The sequence below is a fragment of the Mytilus galloprovincialis genome, chromosome 14 (genome assembly GCF_965363235.1).
Source record: "Mytilus galloprovincialis chromosome 14, xbMytGall1.hap1.1, whole genome shotgun sequence".
In the NCBI taxonomy this organism is placed as follows: domain Eukaryota; kingdom Metazoa; phylum Mollusca; class Bivalvia; order Mytilida; family Mytilidae; genus Mytilus; species Mytilus galloprovincialis.
This window is the reverse complement of record NC_134851.1, coordinates 44,496,110-44,503,819: the sequence shown is the minus strand read 5'-3', so window position 1 is coordinate 44,503,819 and position 7,710 is coordinate 44,496,110. Positions and strand designations below refer to the sequence as shown.

The 7,710-nt window shown below is 31.0% G+C and overlaps 1 long non-coding RNA gene across 1 annotated transcript; it reads right to left on the bottom strand.

The window, feature by feature from the left end:
* Nucleotides 1–330: 330 nt before the first annotated feature.
* On the bottom strand, nucleotides 331–2,298 carry LOC143059167 (uncharacterized). Its single transcript, XR_012973410.1, has 3 exons — nucleotides 1,887–2,298; nucleotides 1,327–1,475; nucleotides 331–790 (listed from the first exon to the last, which is right to left on the bottom strand). It is a non-coding gene; the product is annotated as an uncharacterized LOC143059167 (long non-coding RNA).
* Between the last annotated feature and the right edge of the window lie 5,412 nt (nucleotides 2,299–7,710).

Here is a 7,710-nt window from a genome sequence, read left to right as displayed (position 1 = left end):
GATAAGATGGACAGATGCAACAAACTAATGACCAAAACCTTTCCAACAAAATGACAAAATACCAAAAAAATCTAACCGAAAATGAGCAATCAAAAACGCATGTCTGCTTGCACATTGTACAATTAATGCATATTGTTCGAACATGCCAGTTTGTCTCAACACTTCTCTTAATCGGTTGTTGTCTTCTGTTTCTCAAATCATAATCTTTTAATATAACTTCTTTTTGTTCTATTTGTTGTATAAGCGTTTTTGTATTCTCACAATATTGTATCATCGTGTTTCGGGTTTTTAGTACATCCCTCGTTTTCTCCACTGGAAAATTAACAAAGACAGTAGGCTCTCCAAAAAAATTCTGCATTGATGTATGTCGTTTTTTCCAAATCTCTTTGTGCTCGTTGCCACTAAACAGTTGCGAATTATTGAATCTAAAATGCATGTGCTCGACAAAGGGGACGTTTGCAGCTTTAAGTGAGCTAAGTGCTTTTATTTCACCTGTGTCATCAAATGTAATAAATGGAACAACATAATTAATGTCGTTTCCAAATATAGATAAAATGTTATTGAAAATGCGTCTGTGCTCTTCGGTAAGTCGGCAAAATGACGGAACAACAAGACAAGCTGCACTTATATACCGAACTGATTGAAAGAGAGCTAATAATTTTTGGTAAATACTTTCATTATATCTGGATTCGAATCCTGGAACATCAATAATATTTAGGTTGAATCTGACCTTAAAACCATCCTGACATCTTATTTTGTAACAAACAATATCTTCTTCTCCTTGTGTTTTCTGCAATATGTATCAGAGTATTTCAGATTGAAGGATATTTAGTTAATTAGTTAATCGAAAACAAATAAAAAAGTACTGTCCTATTATCCAAACATATTTCTTTGTTTTTGATAATTATGATTCAAAGATCAAATCAGGGTAACATGAAATATTTTATATTTTTAAATTCAATCATTATATCAATTTGTAATGATATTCATATAAATTGTAGGTATTTTAACCAATATATTGCTATCTAAGTGGATATTAATGCCGAAAGAAAACCTATTTCACAGTTGAAAAAGAGCAATTTTGAAGGTAAAATTATAATATCCTGTTACCATGGCAACCATGGTCCATAGCAACAATATCAATATATTTTTTTTCAGTTATACATAAAAGTGTATTAACTGACAAAGTTTGAAGCTTTTCTGAGACTATGCGAGCCACAACCTATATGTGGCATGGTTGATATTTAAAGAGAATCCATGTTTAACTTAGTAATTATAGTATGAAGCACTTTTTCATAATTATTGATTCAATACTTCTAGTATTACCTTTTCATCAGTAATTTTTAATCTAAAGTTGTCAGCAAATGCAACATCAGTTACATAGTTTATAATGGCATCAACCAATGTACTTTTGCCTGATCCTCTGGCCCCAAGCAGTAGAATAGATCTTTCGTCTTTGTTTTTTACGTCTGAAACTACATGAAAATGCTCGCGTAAAAATGGATTTGAAAATAATGATAAGATTCACATCGGACAGCACTACACTTAATCCTTAAAGATAATTCAATTCTCTCAAATAGTTAACTGGACTGATTTTAGATGTGTCGAGTACAACAGCTATATACATTGTACATGTAGCATGACAATACTTACTTTGCTTGCAAAAGTGCATGATTTTTGTTTTCCAATGAAAACAATGACACATTTTTTTTCAAATTTGTATTCTGTTTCGTTTCAACAAATTTGTTTTCGAAATTATAGTACAATTTTAACAGAAAAAAACCAAATAACTTTTTCAAATATCGATTACGTAGTTTAAAGACGTAACTAACTTTAATTTGATATACGGAGGTGTAGTTTTTATGATATATACATTTGTAACTTACAGAATTCGCGAATCTGTATTCCTTCTGGAAGGTTTGTTATTTTAATTGGACATATGCGGTATATGACAGGATCATCGCATATCTTTTCAGCAGATTTCAGTAATTTAGACGCAATCGAAGCCACAGTTCTTACTTCAGTTTTGAACATTAAAGACTCGTCTCCATTACTATCTTCCCAAAATATCTTAATTTCATACAAAGTTTCATTACTTAGATCTGACATGTGTATTTCGCTTTCTGAAGTTCGCTCCTTCTCAAACGCATATTTGCTATCCTTGGCTCTATATTTAACAATGTAATTGTTAAATTGTCCGTATTGTCCCTGCCATTTAATAGTTATTGTGTTAGCTGTACAATCTGTTTTAAACGGAATTTGTTGACGATCCATGTTTCGTAGATTAATTTTGCAATCGAGTTGACTGAAAAAGAAAAAGTTATTACAGAACAATGTCTGTATAAGCAATACGTACCATCTTTCAAAATAGTTTCACGCAAGCCTACCGAAAAAAAGTAATGGAGGGTAAATCAATTAGAAATATAAAAAAATGACCGAACAATAATCAATTCAATTCAATTCAATATTTTATTGGAAAGAGCACAATAGAGGCGTGATCCAAATACAGACAATTATAATATTAAAACAACACATAAATGAAATAAAGATTCATGTAACAAGTCATGAGCCAATTCTATGTATACAAATACATTATAAACTGATATTGATACCATAAACTTATATTTCAGTATTATTTTAGATTTTCATATATTTACTTAAAACACACAATATAAGATTTATATTGTTTAAATATACTTTTTCACTCTTTTGGTCTTTTGGAAAATGTTGTTTGTGCTGTTTTTAGACCCTTCTACAACGAAATTTGTTTGACATGCACACGTATAAAAATTGCGGTTTTTATCCAACGCAGTCATAGGTTTGAACGTAGTTTTCAATTTAGACTCGTATATATATATACATATATATATGCATATGCACAAACTACTGTAAAAGATTATTATCTGATGAAACGGTATGGTGGTGTCTGAAATCAAGAGCTTCTTCAATATACATACAAATAGATTTTAATTCCTTTTCAGACATAGGATTTAACATTTTGGTAAAATTTTCATTGAATTTATTTGAATTAATATTATTAATTTTATATTTAGATCTAATTTTGTTATATTGGGGACATTCAATCTATTAAATTTCATTTGAGTTAAACGCACAAACATGTTTCAAAGTTCAGTGGACAGGTACGTCTGGGTCTAAAACAAGATTTGGCATTTATTTCAATAAGTGCACCTCAAGGCATTATAATCATGCGTACAAAGTTCCAAGTTGTTTTGAACACAACTTTCACCCAAATTTTAGCATAACACTGGACAGACTAAATGACAAATTGACGAAGAAACAGACCAGCAAAAATAACCTCCCTTGTTTCATCTAAGCGCAGAGATTTGATTTTAATAAATGAGCATGATATCAGCACACTATATAGCTATATAATATATATCAACGAAAGCTGATAAGATTATTTTAACTACATGCAGTATATTTCAGGTCTTTTATTTCACTATAAGGAAAGTCCTTGCTGTATTTCTTATGATTATTATTATTATTCTTTCCGCCAAACTTTAACGACATGTCCCCAAAAAAGTACGCAACATGTTAAAATGATATTAGTTATCTAGTATTGGTTGACCAAAAGCTATGTTGTGGTTAGGGCACAACCCCGTAACATTTCATATAGCGGTTATCTCCCCTAACACCGAAAACTTTGTTATCATTCTAACTCCGTAACCATAATAGGGAGAAATAAACGAAGGGCGGAATTTGTTCAAGAGCAGACCCTGGTTCTTCGTTACATATGGATCAACATGATTTAATGAATCATTGGTAGGGTTATGCCCCTTTGAAAATTAATCATTGTCGGTTGGCCAATCAGACTCAGAAAAAATGTATGGAGAAATGTAGGTCTTGTCATGATCTTTATTTGTTATGTTGGGTCTGAAATTAATGGACCAACCATTATGGACCTACACCAAAACTGTTTTTAGGGACAGAAATTTTCTTTTTTTTTTTTTTAATTATAACTCAAAAGAGGTTAGAGATAGAAAGAAACTTTTGAAATGCAAAAAGTGTTCAGTATATTAAGATCTACAAAGTTAGGTCAAGGTCCCCAGCAACGACATAAAACACCTTAGCAACTATATAGTTTTGAACTTAGGAGGCAATGAATAATATAAATATGAAATTTGTATTACTGGAAATGCCATTTTTGTCCCTAGCAACGACATAAAAGTCCTTAGCAATCACTTATTTTTTTTTTTTACTTTAAAGACTATGAATAGTATTATATGACATTTTTAATACTAGGAATAAAAATTCTATCCTTAGGAATAATGTTTGTCCTTAGCAACCACTTGTTATAAACAGTCCTTAGCAAGCATATATTTTTAACTAAGAATTCTATCAATAAAAGAAAAATAGGAAAGACCTTTCAATTGTTCATCGTCAATGTATCCCTTTCTGCACTCATTGTATAAAAAAAAATTAACCAACGTGTGGTTCGTTTGATTTTAGTTTCTCATTTGTTAAATTTGTGGAATGTTCTTACTTTCTTCTGCATTTCCTATTGTAACGTCATAAAAAAGGCGACAATGAATAATTACGTCACATAAAAAGAAGACATCTTTTTGCCGATCTTTCAGAAAAAAAGAAATAGGTTTACCTGCGTATTGTTTGAAAAATCATTAGAGAAACAGATTCCATCACCAAATCTCATGTAATACGATATTTATCTAATCTCGAAAGTTAAATATAAATATCTAAAACGCTCGGCGAGCCTCGCGTTTTAAATTTGAAAATTTAACTGTCTCGAGTGGATTAATATCGTATCACACTCGATGCAATGGTATCATCTAAATATATTTGTATGGAAGGTAACACAATATAATTGTCATAATAATGCTTATAACTATGTTAGCCGAATTTACCTATATATTACATGTATATCATATGTCTAATCATGTAATAGAAAAGACTTACTACAAATGATGCAGAGAAAATAATATTAAAATAACGCATAACACAAAGTAACACATTGTAAATCATATATAAAATAATAATGCTTTGTATGATTTTCTTGTATATTATACCTTATAACACTTACTGGTAGCTCGTCTTTCACTGTATCCACTCAATATGTTGTGATATGCAATGAGCCTTTCAACTCCACAATTGATTGGAATATGACGTTTAAAAAATTATGTGGAAGCCTTTTCATTGATTTAAAAGAAACTAGCCACGCCCCTTACAACGTGATCAATTTTTTTTTATTAATGATGCATTTATAATATAAATGTCTGAATATACATTATTTTTCGTTTTTAATCATTGATGATACTTATACATTTATCTGTGATTTTATTCTGGACGTCTCCCCTGTTATTTTTTTTTTCGTATTAATACACCAATTGTCATTTGGTATATTTATTTAATAAATTTTTTTTTTTTAAATATTATCCTTTATTATCAGTTGATTTTGCATTAACTTTTGTTTGCTGTATCAGTATACGGGCTAAGGTCGGATTGGCTTATAGAAGAAAGTGTAAGACTTCTTATTTCTGGAGAAGACATGATCACTCCAGACCTCTAGTTAAGCTACGCTTATTTAAGATCCCATTTAGATTTTATCTCGTATATATGTATTTTCACAATATAGCCCCAGTGTTCATGCCAAGAAAGACAACTCCAATCACAAATGCATGACATAAATTTTAAATTACAGGAAAATCCTAGTCCTTATTGGTATTCGTATCATCCAAGACTAGTTATATCGCCATCTGATGCTTCTTTGTGCACATTTACAGGTTGATATAAAATAAATAAGACATACTAAATATATTTGAAAACTTCAAATATAATCGAATGGTCCTTAGGTTTTCATTTAACAGAACAAACTAAGTTTTAGCCAAACAAGCTACATTTGCTTCTTTCTGGATTCCTCTTTATCGGTGAACAATCACATTGGCGGATCCAGCCATTTGAAAAAGGGAGGGGGTCCCAATTCAAGAAAAAAAGGGGGGGGGAGGTCCAACTATATATCCCCATTCAAATGCATTAATCGTCCAAAAAAGGGCGGGGTCCAACCCCCGGAACCCTCCCCCTGGATCCGCCACTGAATCATATCCAACTAATTGACATGTTTGCTGCAAAGTGCCATTTCATTGTTTGTCCGATAATACAACTGATAATTATTGAAGAAAATGCGTTTATCAGTGTAATAATGGTAAAATATTTAAATGTATGCTCAGAGCAGGGATATCAAAAAGGGGAAGAAAATAGGAAAACATCATTAGGAATGTAAAATAATTCAATAAGCTGTTACAGTATTTCACTTCTTTTAGGACAGAATCTTTTTCTGTTATTTCATGCAATCATTTTATTTTATGGAGATAGCCTGGCACGAAAAGATTATGCTAGTGGCTGGGGGCTAAGTATTTTGTTCATATCTGCCGTTTGTTTTCTCGTTTGAATTGTTTTACATTTGTCATTTCGGTACCTTTTATAGCTCATTGTTGAAGGCGGTATGTTGATCTATAGTTGTTAATTTTGGTGTCATTTAGTATATAAGCAATCTTACCATATCTTTTTTTTTTATTTACCAAACTGATACGACAGTTGTTTCTCAGTCAAGAAGGTTAAAAAATTGAAAACAACACGTTTAATAATTTCTTGCGTCCGAAGTGCTATATTATCCCATGTTGTATGATAAAAAGCAAAACGAAAATGTATACATTTATGTTTTAGATGATTAAATGGACACAAACAAAATACCTTTTGGTCGCATACATCCATAACATAGTTCCATTGACAGATAAATCAACAGCTTCATATTTGAATATAGTTATAACGGACGATTAAATATATTATTTTATTACCAACATGTTAGGGATTTTCAAAAGATTCTATCAGGATTTACGGTAGGTACAGGTATATCCATAAAATATACGATAAGAAATTAAATTGAGAAACTGTTCTTATATAAATAATATGAGTTTTGTCTTGAATATTACATGCAATGCATTACGTCGAAAAGTTAAATACAAATGCATGATACAAGCCCCCCCCCCCCCCCCCCAAAAAAAAAAAAAAAAAATTATAAATAAAAATTAATTAATTAAAAAAATGAAAATAAAAAAAATAATAAAAACTAACACAACAAACAAATAATAGATCACTATCATATGTCATATGTCATATATATCAGACGAGATCGGGATTATAACTGATGCCCAGGGTGGTTTTCGTAAGGGGTATACTGTCCAAGATAGTATGTTTATCATGAATGCTTTATTTTCACCATATTTGAGTTCGGGAAAGAAATTATTTTGCGCTTTTGTAGATTTTAGAAAAGCTTTTGATACAGTGTGAAGGATGGGACTAGGCCAAAAATTATTAAAATATAACATTGGTGGGAAAATGTTTAAAGTTATATTGAGCATGTATACGAATATTAAGTCTTGTGTTAAAAATGGAGAACTAAAAACAGATTTTTTCGTGTAAGACAGGGGAAAAAAGGTCACCTTTTCTCTTTGCCTTATACCTGAATGACTTGGAAGAATATCTGGATGAAAACTCTGAGGCAGGTCTGACATTTATGAATGAAAAATTTACAGAGAATCTTAAATTGTACATCAAATTTATTCTTCTGTACGCCAACGACACTATTATTTTTGCGGAGTCGGCAGAAGGGTTGCAAAAGGCTCTGAATGTTTTTGAGCTATATTGTTTTGAGTGGAAACTCACTGTAAATGTATC